This window comes from Equus quagga, chromosome 4, assembly GCF_021613505.1.
Source record: "Equus quagga isolate Etosha38 chromosome 4, UCLA_HA_Equagga_1.0, whole genome shotgun sequence".
Taxonomy (NCBI): domain Eukaryota; kingdom Metazoa; phylum Chordata; class Mammalia; order Perissodactyla; family Equidae; genus Equus; species Equus quagga.
Window position 1 is genome coordinate 132,402,983 of NC_060270.1, and position 14,061 is coordinate 132,417,043.

At 40.3% G+C, this 14,061-nt stretch overlaps 1 protein-coding gene across 1 annotated transcript in view; it reads right to left on the minus strand.

The window, feature by feature from the left end:
• LOC124238139 (E3 ubiquitin-protein ligase HECW2-like) overlaps window positions 1-14,061 on the minus strand; it is a 375,422-nt gene that overhangs the window by 360,460 nt on the left and 901 nt on the right. The gene's annotated exons all lie outside the window — the stretch shown is intronic.

Genomic DNA, 14,061 nt, shown 5'->3' on the forward strand with positions numbered 1-14,061 from the left:
AACTAAAAATGCCAACTACGTACTGGGGGGCTTTAGGAGAAAAAGGAAAAGTAAAATCTTTAAAAAAAAAATTATTAGCTGACCACTAAGAAGCAAGCAGAGGCTTCAGTAGCCACGTGACAAAAAATATAGACTTTACAAAGTTTGTTCAGAAAAGTGAGTAAACAAATACAACAATGTAGGGCAAAAACACCAAACTCTGGGGAGGGAGGGAAACCTGATTTACTGAGTTTCCACATTATATTATTTCAAATGTCCACTTTCCAACAAAAACTTACAACACATGAATAGAAAAGTATGGCCTATACACAGGAAATAAAGCGATCAATCAAAAAACGTCCCTGAGAAGTCCAGATTTGAGACATACTAGACAAAGATTTAAATAAGCTATTATATACATATATGTTCAAATAACTGAAGGAAAACATGTCTAAAGATTAAAGGAGACTATAAAAGAATGTTTTACCAAACAGAAAGTATCTACATAGAAATAAAAATTATTTTTAAAAAAAGAACCAGATAAAAATTAGAGTTGCAAAGTACAATACATGAAATGGAAAATTCACTAGAGGGGTTCAACATCAGATTTAAATAGGCAGAAGAAAGAATCAGTGAACTTGAAGATAGATCAATTGAGATTATTCAGTCTTAGGAACAAAATAATAATTAAGAAAAATTAAGACCCTCAGAGATCTGTGGAACACCGGCAACTGCATCAATACATGCATACAAGGAGTCCGAGAAGGAGAAGAAAGGCACAGAAAGGATAGTTAAAAAAACAACGGACAAAAACTTCCCAAATTTGATGAAAACATTAATCTATACATTCAGGATGCTCAACAAACTCAAAGTAGGATAAATTTAAAAGAATCTACATCAAGACACATCATAGGCAAAATGTCAAAAGAGAAAGACAAAAACTTGAATGCAGCAAGAAAAGAATGTCTGATCCCATTCAAGCCATTCTCAGTAGGATTAACACTTGATTCCTCATTAGACACTATGAAGGCCAGAGGACAGTGGAATAACATATTCAAAGTAATAAAACAAAAAACTCGCCAAGACTTCTATATCTAGCAAAATTATCCTTCAAAAATGAAGGAGAAATTTAAGACATTCCCACACAAGCAAAACCTGAGAGAATCTGTCACTAGCAAAATCTGTCCTCCAAGAATAAAGGGAGTCCTTGAAGGTGAAATGAGAAAACATCAAACACTAACTTGAATCCACATGAAGAAATAAAGAGAATCAGTAAGGCTAGCTACATAGTTAAATGTACAAGACACATAAATGCACTTTTGCTTATAACTCTTTTCTGTGGTCTAATTTAAAAGACAACTGCATAAGGCAACAATTATTAAAATGTAGTGATGGGCTTATAATGTACAAAGCAAGGACTGGAGGAGCTATACTGGAATAAAGTTTTTATATACTTTTGAAATTAAGTTGAAATTCTCTGAACTAGATAGATTGTTTTAAATTAAAAAGTTCATTGCAATCCCCAGGGCAACCACTAAGAAAAGAACTCAAAAAAATATCACAACAATATCATCAAGAACGATGGAGTAAAACTCTACGAAAATTCCCTTCTCCAGAAAAGCAACAACAAAGGAATTAAAATGGGACATTAGAAAATACATATTTAACACAAAACAAGGCAGTAATAGAAGAATCAAGGAATAAAAAAGAAGACACAGAAAACTAATAGGAAAAAGGCAGACATATATCCTACTTAATTATCAGTAATTACATTAAATATAGATAAACTAAACACTCCAGTTAAACACTCTGATCAAAAGGCAGAAATTGGCAGAATACTTTTCTTAAGTGACCTAACTATATGCTGTCTAAAAGAGACACTTTAAATTCAGAGACACAAATAGGTTGAAAGTAAAAGGATGGAAAAAGATACACCATGCAAATAGGAACCAAAAAAAGAGTTGGAGTGGCAACACTAATATCAGACAAAATAGACTTTAAGATAAAAATTGTAACTGGAGAGAAAGAAGGATATTTTGTAATGATAAAAGGGTCAATCCAAAAGGAAGACATAATGAACATGACGTAGTATATACAGAAATTGAAACATGATGTACACTTGAAATATATATAATGTTATAAAGCAATGTCACCTCAACTAAAAATAATAATTTTTTAAAAGGAAGATATAATGATGATAAATATATATGTACCTAATAACAGGGCTGCAGAAGAAATGAATAAAAACTGACAGAATTGAAGGGAGAAGGGAGAAATAGACAATTTAACAACAATAGTTGGAGACATCAATACTCCATTTTCCATAATGAATAGAACAATTAGAAGATCAATAAGAATAAATACGGCACCAAGAGCCCAAGGATAAAAAAAAAAAGGGATAACAACTTCATCAAAATTACAAACTTTTGTGCTTCAAATGACACTATCAAGAAAGTGAAAAAACAATCCACAGAATAGGAAAAATATTTTCAAGTCACATATCTCATAAAAGTCTATTATCCAGAATATAGAGAATTCATACAACATAAAAATAGATAAATAACCCTATTTAAAAATTAGCAAAAGATTTGAATAGACATTTCTCCAAATATATACAAATGGCCAATAAGCACACAAAAATATGCTCAGCATCACTAGTCATTAGGGAAAAGAAAATCAAAACCACAATGAAAGACCACTTCACATCCACAAGGATGGCTAAAATCAAAAAGAAAAACAATAACAAGCGATGATGAGGATATGGAGAAATTGGAACCCTCATACATTGCTGATTGAAATGTAAAGTAGTGCACTTGCTTTGGAATCTTGTTTGGTAGATCCTCAAAATGATAAACGCAAAGTCTCATATGACCCAGCAATTCCACTCCTAGGTGTATACCCAAGACAAATTAAAACATATATCCATACAAAAACTTTTACACAAATGCTCATAGCATAATTATTCACAATACCAAAAAGTGAGAACATCTCAAATGTCCATCAACGGATGAACAGATAAAGAAAACGTGGACATCTATACAATTTTATTTGGCTATAAAAAAGAGTGAAGTACTGATACATGCTACAACGTGGATGAAGCTTGAAAACACTAAGTGAAAGATGCTAGGCACAAAGAAACTACATATTATCTAATTCCACTGATATGAAATGTCTAGAGTAGGCAAATCTATGGAGACAGAAAATAGAACAGTGGTTGCCAGGGGCTGGGACTAGGTGAAATGGAGAATGGCTGCCAACGGGTACTGGGTTTCTTTCAGGGGTGATGAAAAGGTTCTGGAACTACACAGTGGTGGTGGTTACACAACTCTGTCATGTATTAAAACCCACCGAATTGTATACTTTAGAATGGTGAATTTCATGTTATGTAAATTATATCTCAATAAAGCTGATACTTTTTTAAATCAGTGAGGAAAAGGAATACCCAAAGAATGACTTACCAAGACAGAAAATAAATTATATTTTGTCTTATAATCAGTTCAGGTCAACAAACATTCACTGACCCAGACTGTGCTAGATGCCGGGGATGCAAAGACAAATAATAAACAGTCCTGACCCTTGACGAATTTAGTTTTTAACAAGAAACATAATTAGTAACAAATCCTTGGAAAGAATTTTGATCCCTTCCCCTAGTTTTCCTCTCAAAATATATAAAATGCTAATATTATCACAACAAACTTTAATTGAAAACCCAATTCCAGCAAACTTTAAATATTAGCAGCCACCCAAATTCAACAATCAGTGGCTAAAGATAAACTAAGTCAAATTCCATCTCCAGTCACACTTCTCTCCCAGCACAAGAAGGTCCAGGCTGTTGTCCAGCCTCCAGGCTCTGACTGCCCCATTGGAGTGTGTAATCCTAGTTTGGGGTGCCGAGTAATTCCCATGTCTCCATCTCCTCACCATCATCTCAACCCTATGCTTACTCCCCCCTCAGATGCTACAGGACCTAAGCTTTATTCCTTTAGGCACCTAACTCTTTCCTTCAAATACTGTTAGTTACTGAGGTTCTCCAGACACAGATTTTAAGTCAGGCCTTCAAAGCAAATGCAGCTCCTTTATTTTATGTCTTTTTATTTCTTTTACTTCGTAAAAAAATCCAAAATGGTCCCTACTAGGACCAAAACACCCCTATTTGTGTTGGTGCCCCACACTGAAAAAGCCGGGTATTCATACCACTCATATGCTTTGTAGCTGCAGATCAGGAGCTGCAAACAGATGCAGGCAGCATATGAATTTTGTTTGGCCTGAGCTGTTGTATAAACATTTTAACTACCAACATATTACACTCAAGAGATGTTTTACATACAAACTTACATTTTTAGCTTCATTTGAAAAATCAGAAGATTTGGCCATGCTGGACCCAAATGCCCAGGTGGCAACAACTGGGTGAGCTGAGTGGTGACACGCGCTCCCCCCGATGAAGAATGCCTCCTGTGATCCTCACCTCTCCACAAGGTTTCCACACACAGCACAGCCAGCTGGTTTCATTTGTGACCTGCAGACTCTGGAGGGGCTGAAGTTTGCGAGGAGTCCAAGTCCCACGAGTTAGAAGTTTCCACTCACAAAAGGAAGATCTCTCCCTTTATCTTTGGTTTCAGGTTGCATGGTCGTGTTCCTCTACCTTCTCCTAGTTTCTCAGTCCAACAACTGCTTCAACTTCCGATAATCACCATCGTGTCTGACATCCAAGTATCCCCCACTTACCTAAATTACTCCAAGACACTGTTACAGAGGCATCTTCTGGCCTGGAAGCTCCTACACGAAGCAGTGTAATTCCAGGCCACACGGTAGAAAGCACTGACGATCTCATCACCCATAGACCAATGAAATCTTCATTTCCAGACTTATTTCTTTTTGAAGATAAATGTTCCTCCCAAATTTCTGAATTCTGATGAGTTAAAATAATACTTCTCAAACTTTACTGTGCATACAACACATCTGGGGAATCTCGTTAAAATGCAAATTCTGATTCAGTAGGTCTGGAGTGGGGCCTGAGATGCAGCATTTCTAACAAGCTTCCCGGTGATGCTGATGCTGCTGGTCTGCGGATTATGCTTTGAATAGCAAAGAGAAGACTTACAAAGGAAGAGGGAGGTTTCTGAGATGAGAATTATCTGAATGAATGAGACCTCCAAGACTTGACTTTCTGCCATTTTAAAACTACAAAAATGTCAATCTTTTCGGATCTGTGCCAACTTAATATCTGATTTATATAAATAACAGCCTTTCATAATGGTCCATGGGAAGGAAATGATGGTTCCTTCAGCCATTAGTCATTGATTATTGTATATTCACTCTGCGATCATTACACAGAGATGTTAGCCAAGTTTCCATACATTCAGAGTGCTTAAAATCCAGTTGGCGAAGACTAATAGGAAACAAAGTAACGAGTGCACCACCTAAAGAGGCAGATGATTAAGATTTTAAATGCTATAAAAATAGTGATGCCAAGGGGGTGGCCTATCAGCATCTGGGGGAAGACGTCAAACCAAACACACTTCCCTCTGTCCCCTCCAGAATAGGACACTCCCTCCACCCCACCCTTACTGTCAATCACTGAGAAAGGAAGCTGCACTTACTCCTAGGAATGCCACGTTCTTCAGAAGGGTGAGATGGGGAAAAGATGATGAAAACCAGTTTTCAAATTGTATACAGAAAGGCAATGGAGATCTGGGGCCCGGAAAAGTTAGTAGAATTGGTGGGCATCCCAGGTGGAAAGTGCTTCCTATGGTAAAGGTACTGAGGCAGAGATGAGTGTGGCATATGCATGGGGTGGAAAGAAGACCTGCCTAATTAAAGGAAACCAGAGTCCCCCACTCACCACCACCCCATCTGAGTGGAGGAAGCGTGGGAATGATCTCCTAAGAACTTGACAATCACCTGTTAAGAACATTAAAGAGATATTTCTTCACAGGAAGGCTGAATTAGTTTGCCTCTGAGGTCCTGTCCAATTTTTCCTCAACTGCAGAATAAAATTTCAATTTTCCTCTAACAAGTAATTCTAATCCGAATCACTTGCCTTGCCTGCTCCTGACCATGGGAAATGAGTGAAGAGAATGTGGATGTATAAAAGCCCCTATAAATTTAAGAAAAAGATACCCTACATCGCTGCATCAGGTTAATTTCTACTGCTGCTCAGCAGCCCCAGTTTTTTGAGACTGTCCTCATAGGTCTTATTCTCAACTCTGTCATCAATCATCGTTGTGACTCTTCTCTGAACCCTGTCCAGCTTATCCTCATCCCTCTCATCTAGGCAAGTGATGAATTATACTTCAGGCCTTCCCTGACCTCTCTATCTAAAGGAAGTCTCAGCAACACTGCACTCTCTATCAAAGTCCCCCTCTGCAAAGCACTTATCACACTTCTGACTATGTTTTTTTAATTTTTCACTTATGAAATATCTCAAAAATGCATTCATAAGTTCATACAGTTCAGAAGTTAATATAATAGCAGCCCACATACCACCACCCAGATTTAACAAATGTAAACATTTTTGCCACATTTGTTTTGCAATTATATATTTGTTGGTTTAGCGTATCTTTCTGGCCTGTCTCCCACTGGATTCGCTGTTTTATCTGGGCAGGGCCATGTTTAACTATTAACCTCTTTTATACCTATCACTTAGCATAGAGCCTGGCACATATAAGGCTCTCAATGTTTGTTCAATGAATAATGCATGAATGACTTCTGTCCTAGAATTAAATAATGGCCATCACTATAGAAGAGTTATTAGACAAAAGACAATGACTCCAACTTTATTTAAGTTCAAAAAAAAGGAAACGGATCTTTATTGAAGAATAAGGTTCAGATTTTCAAATGTGAGCTATAACTCTTTAGCTGAGCAAGGAACAGAACTTCCCCTCCCTACAGGCCCTTATCCATCTCGCCCGCATAGCAGCTATACCCGCCTAAAGACGCGGAGATATAGGAAGCGAGCCCACAAAGTCTCTTCTGGTTTAAAGATGCCAACTCAGCGGCTTGAAGAAGGAAACAACAAAGGAAGAGAGGGAAGAAGAAAAGGGGGTGTGGGGGGTAGGGGGGAGGCATACCCAAACAGAATCCAAGACCACCAGGGATCATTGATTTTTTCTTTCTAGGTTAGGTCGGGGCAATACAGATCAAGTTGTGAAAACCTCTGAGTATCGGTCCACTTGTCTGAAATGAAGCCAAGCCCAAGGCAAAAGTGTAAGAAAGGTCACGCCCCATTGCCAGACTTCTCCACCTCCTTCGACCTGTGCCCCCTGCCACCTAGTATCCTAACGCAAAACCCTAAAAGCCTAGGTTCCTCCCATCGTGTTCTCTACAGGATCTCAAATATCGAGCAGACACCTGAGCCCTCTCCCCATCACAAGGACCGGGGCTGCGTTCTATTTCTTCGTGTTCTTCTTCTTCCAAGAGATCACGGAGAGGTAACATGCTTATTATTTAAGGGACTGTCCATTACCAGAAATGTTATCTCCTTAACCCTTTATGGTCAACGTGGACCTTCAACTCTCTCTAATGAAAAAATTTCTGAGTCTTAAGATTGCGACAGATTGTTTTGTGTGTTAACAATTCTTCCTTCCCTCCCTGTCCTTGACGCGGTTCACCGTGGGCAGAGTATATTATTGAGGTAAGTCACTTGATATAAGAGAAATCATTTCTAATCAGTGTCATGAAGAAACACTTCTCTTCCTCCACAGACACAACATTATACAAGTGCCTTGCTCCTGGCCAGGCAGCGTCCGTCAGCACGCAGAAGCAATCCCGTGCTCCCTGCCCACCACTTTGCACAGCACACGCACACTCAGGGGCCGCAATGTGGCTGTATCCGGTTTTCGTCGTTTCTTTTAGTATTTCCTCAAGATCAGAAGGCACTGCATCTTCTCTGTAAATGGAGTAGCCTGTGGATTGGCTTCCAGGTACAACTTCTTTTCTTCACAAAGCCATCACCTTCTTATGTGAGCATGAAACTAGCACTCTTCTCAGTCCCGGCCCTTGAGCAACTTTTCCAGTCTCGTAAATAACAGCTAACCAAAAGAAAAATCTCTTCCCTTATAGCACGAGTATCCAGGGATAAATGAACAAAGCATCACCAAGCACTCCTCCCTGAACCAATGCCAAAAGCTGACTCATTCTCTGCATGACATGGGTGGTTTCAACCGACCGTAAAGTGAAAGATCTGCTAGCAGGAACTTGATAGTGATGGCTCTTCCACACTCCACTCCGCTGATATTATGCAACAGACAACGATGTCATTTGACAAAGGAATTCTGTCAATAACTTCTGGTTTCTCTCCAAGGATAATGTTTGTTTTAATTTTCCAGCTGATTTTCCAAGTGTCTCTTCAATAATCTGACTCATTCTTATTTTTGCTACAAGGATCCTTTAACGATGCCACTAGAGTTTTAGTCTCTTATCTACCTTTAGCGATATAATATGCTAATTTTGTAATGGAAAGCATTATTGTGTGTTTGTCCTGGGAAACCTCAATAGTGTAACAGAGAAGCCACTGTGCTTTGTTTGAAAATGACACCAAAACATCCATGGCTTCATGCCACTATTGGACAAAGTTTCATAACAGGCAACTACTGGGGATTAGGAGCGAATGGATGGTAAACCCAATGATAAACAGTTTTGAGATAGTCATCGTCAAATCTCCGTTTGCACATTTCAATTTCAGTACTGTTTTGAAATCATCAGTCTCACAAATCCCCTTATTATACACACAGATTTACAGTTTACATTTGTAGTGGGATTCAGTTCTCTAAGTATGTTTATGACATTCTGAACTGTGACATTTACATTACCATTTTCATCACTATTTTCACTCTTCAATATACCACTTTTGAGCCAGTAATCTATTTTTGTGAAATAGGGATACAATTTAAGACCAGCAACAACATCAAAAAAATGCTATTTTAACAAATAAACAATAAGCAATGATATAAAAAGTCTATTAACCAAGATGAGGTGCACCATTTATGAAGTGTAAGCTATATTGACCGGGACAGTCTTCATAGTACAAACACAATTTTTAATATTGTAATGAGTATTAAGAACACAGTGGGATTTCTGCTGAAATCATAACTACTCTCATATCTCAAGGTCCCACATACTCTGCCACTCTACACCCCCTTTCCAACTCCCCACTGGTCGCCCTACCCTATCATGCTGGTCTTCTTGCTAATCTTTGAGCACATTCAAACCCATCCTCACCTTCATGCCTTCGCACTGGCTGTTCCCTCTGCCTGGAACACTTCCCCTCAGGAATCTGCATGATTTACTACTACTACTTTATCTACTTCTCTCACCTCCTTTTAAGTCTTTGATAAAGTCTCTTTCTCCATGAAGGCTACTCAACATTTATCCTGTTCTACTTTCTCTTCCTTCTAAAGTACTTACTTCCTTCCAGCATGCTACATAATTTACTTATTTATTTGACTTATTAAGTGTCTTCCACTCCCACTCCTCTACCCTCAATAGAATGAAAACTCCACAAGGGCAGGGACCTTTTTTCATCACTGGTATATCCCCAGCACCAAGATCAGAGACTGACTCATGGAAGGTGCTCAATGAATAGTAGTTGAATGAATTAATGAATGAATAAAATTCTGTCATTGCTGGTCCTTTCTAACCACCAAATCGTCTGCGGATCTTACATTAAGAATTAAACAGAAAATGGAGAGCCATCAAAGGTTTTTAAGCAAGAGAATTATACCAACAGAAATACACAAGGTCAGAGGATGATTGAAAGTTTGGAGAGGCTGGACGCAGAGAGTTTAGTTAAAAAGTCAGTCCATCAAAGAGAACAGATGAGTGGTTACAAGGGGGAAAGGGGGTGGGGGGTGGGCACAAAGGGTGAAGTGATGCACCCATAATATGACTGACAAATAATAATGTACAACTGAAATTTCACAAGGTTGTAAACTATCATAACCCCAACAACAACAACAACAAGTCAGTCCATGAAAGACGATGAAGGCCACAATTTTCCAAATAACTAGGCCTTCTTAAGAGGTTAATTTCAACCCTACAATACACACACCCATAGATATAAGATCAATGTTTGTGTAAACATATACACATATGTGCATGTACACACATAAACATATATGTTGAACAAATGTAGAAGAAGCTAAGGACATTTTTCTATCACACGGGTGTTTTTTGGTTTTTGGGGTTTTTTGCTGAGGAAGACTTGCCCTGAGCTAACATCAGTGGCAACCTACCTCTATTTTTTAGTATGTGGGCAAGCAGCACAGCATGGCTGCCAAAAGAACAATATAGGTCCACACCCGGGAACCCAGGCCGCCAAAGCAGAGCACACTGAACTTAATGACTAGGGCACTGGGGCTGGCCCTTATATGGGTATTCTTCATATATAAGTATGGGTCATAGTTAAGACCACCACACATCATAGTTTTCCTGGGAAAGCCCCAGTTTATAGTTTTTGATCTGGTGCCCCTTCCAGTTAGTATCCCCTTCTACTCTCAAAAGTGTCCTTGTCTGGACAAAAAAGTTACATGGTCATCCTACTTATTAAGGAGATACGTAAAATTCTTCTTATTCAGGCATGCTGACCAAGCATTAGAGTATTTTAGTGGAGTGGGTATGAAAAAGGTGACAGCCATAATCAATTATAACACCTACTGGCCAGCACTGCAAGCAAAATATTTCAAACAGGTGATTCTTTAAGCAAAGGAGCACAGCAGAACTAGGTGCCACAAGCTTCCTATCTCTAGCTTTGGAACCCACCCCTCACCCCCACCCCAGGTCACCTGCACAGTCTCAGACCCCCATGAGAATTTTCACGTGGTGAGCAGGCACATCAGGGTCTTCTCTGCAAGCCCTCTGTATGAAAAGCTGAGACCCACACCCAAGACCAGAGTCAGAAGAGGACAGAAAACAAAGGCTCTTCTATTACGCTCATGGCCCAGAGGGCTTGCAAACTAGCAGGATGCAGAGTCAAGTCTTCACAAGAACATTTATGTTCTGAACTCTCAGTAAATATCCAAGGACTGAACCAAACACGAGATGTTGAAACTTGCATTCATATCTGCAAGAGCCATGCATCTATCCGCTCTGCAGGCAGGTTCTGCTGAAGCTGCTCTCCCACGTCACAGGGGTTGTCCCAATTCCTGCCAGCCCTAGGTAAACGGCAAGTGTTAATTCTTACTGTTCTTGAACACAATAATAACATAGGCTTCGAGCCACTGGAGACACTTAACAACTTAAGGATAAACCTGGTTTATTTCCTATATATGTAAATAGGTGACAAGCAATCAATCATCTCTCTTCTATCTTCCTTGCTATTTTTTTTCCGTATGCATTTTTTGCTTTAATTTTTTTTAACCTTTCTTATCTTTGCACTTAATAAATAAAAGACTGAGATAAAGCAAGATTCAAAGTCTGAGGTCAGGAGAGGATGGTAAAGAAAATAGTCAAGATCCCTCAATATTTAGGATGACCATATAATTCATCATCCAAACCAGGGCACTTTTAAACGTGAAAGGGGACATGTTTGAGCATTAAGAATGGTCAAGAGGAATAAACTGGGACTGCTGCAGGCAAACCAAGAGGTCAGGTCACCCTTCTAACCCCTCATTCATACTCCCATACAAAAGGCATCCTGTGAGTAAAGAATGAAACTCTGCTGGGTCAGACAAGCTTCAGATATAGTCCTCTCCCCTTCAGGCCAGGCCTGCTCTCAACATCAAAGTGGAAAGCTTTTCACTGCATGCTGCCATTCCCCATACAACACACCACGCAAAACGGGTTCCATTTTTACCTAAGAAAGCATGCAGCAAGACACTAGAATGTGGATCCAGGCCAGGCCCACAGCAAGCCCCACGCCTGGAGCCCTGGGTTTCTCTTAAAGGAATCCTTCACAAGAGAGACAGCAACCTGGTGAGAGAGTACACAGATACCAGCCACGGATTTAACATGTATTTTGAATGTCAGATCCTTTCGTTGATGCCAGGGCACATGCTGAAACTGGGCAGAGCCCAAAAGCCACCTCTCCTGCAAAACACATTCATCCAGAAGAAAAGGCGTCTGTCCTCAACCACAGGCAACAACCTTAGTTTCTTTGCCTTTTGCTGAGAATGGTGATGCAAAAGGCTTTAAAGAGAGTAAGAAAATATGTTTTTCTCCCAAGTAACACTGCCCAAGTTAAATAGAACCAATGCTTACTTTTATTCCACACCTCCTGTTCAGAGGGGTCAAATATTGCTCATGTTCTTCATTAAATTTAGTCCTGTGACTGGTGAATATTAACTTACTGGAATATTTTCCCTCACATTCATAAGGAGGGAAGACCAGGTTTGCAATCTACAGCACATAAAGAATCTACAATGGTGGGAGGAGCAGAAAAGCTCCGGCCGGCCTGTCTCAAATGTTGAGAATGACTTTGATTTCTTCATGGACTCCACAGTCATCCATAAAGATTCACGGCCAAAGGCCGCTCAGTGCTGTGATGGAGGCAGTGGCAACGCAAGTGTCTTAGTCTCACAGAAGTAGAGTACTACCCACAGCTGAGAGGCTGGGAGCAAACGCTCGGACTTGGGAGACCACCTGTCACAGAGATGGTGAAAGAAACTCGTTTGAATTCATGCAGACAGGACTAATGGCCTTCCAGCTAGGAGACACTATGAGTCCAAGGGGCCATTGTATGAGCTAAGAGAGCTCCGACTGTTTTCCACCCATAGGTGGTACGATAGTCTTAAACTCAAAGACATTTTTGTTAATATAACTGCACTGCTTCACATAACCACAACTGAGGCCAAAATGTGTCAAAGAAATAATCAAAATCAATAGCACTAAGATGATTTTCCAATGTTCAAAGACAGGAGAAATTAACTGGTCAGGCTGCTGGATGGTAAGGTTATAATGGCTCTTTTGGGAGATCAAAATTATGTTCTCCCCACCCTACCCCACCTCCCAACAGTGAAGTGGATCATTTCTGCAGAATACAATAACCCTTTATGCTGGGCTTCTCTTGTCCGCCAGCGATGCCATCTGTCTCCCACACTATATAAACAAGCCCCGCAGGAATCTTCTGATGACTAAACAGATTAGCAAGCTCCAGATTTTCACACCATTAATAACATCCCCATGCAGATTAGGCCTCTTGCTTTAATAAGACCAAAGATAAGCTTAATAACTGATCCTTCTTTGTTTATAGGCAACGTGAGTGTCATTTTAAAGGTAACCTCTCAGTACACACAGCCATCTGTTGGGAAGGGGTGGGGGGAGGGGAGCTCTCTCTAGGCAACAGAAGAAATGAGCCCTTGAGGGAATAGGAGAAATAGTAAAATGAAAATCACACTGATAAGACAAACGAATACATGAAATTTCACCAGGTCTCATAGAGGTCGCTACCAGTTACATTAAAATCTTTTTCTTCTAAATGACTATACAAAACTATTCAAAAAAAAAAAGACAAGTTTCACACTTTGACAGAAGGATATGTATAAGAATAATTCAGAGTTGGCTTGACTCTGGGACAGAGAAGGCAGAAATCGCAGCAGGAAGGCTGAAGGCCCCCAGGAAGTTTGCCCACCGTCCACCTCTATCTGTGATGATCGCTAACGCTTTCCTTCTCCAAGTTTAATATCCACTGATCCCTTGTAACTCTAACTGGAAGCTCTCGGTATGTCTCCAAAGACTTCCAACTCCAAAAGAAAGACATGCGCCTGTAAAGGTGTTCCTAACATTACTCCTAAGAAGCAAGGCAAACACTTGAGCACGGCTTGAACAGAGGAGACCCGGCGTAGAAGCGCCGGCTCTCTGCAGTTGCACGTCCTCGGAAACGTCTACGTCTGAATCCGCGGCCCCAGCTTCCTCCAGGCCCCAGGCCCCAGCAGCGGAGCATCACAGCACATTCCGAACCGAAAGGAAAGGAAGCCTCCTCTCCCGCAAGGGATGCTCCAATGCGCTCAGAAGTGTCCGCTCCCCGGGAGAACCGAACCCCGAAACACGCCCCGGTGCCTCTCACCCGCGTTTCAAGACAGCGGAAGCCGAAATGTCAAATGAATGACCGCGCCGGGGCGCGAGCGAGGACAACAAAGACCCCACCCG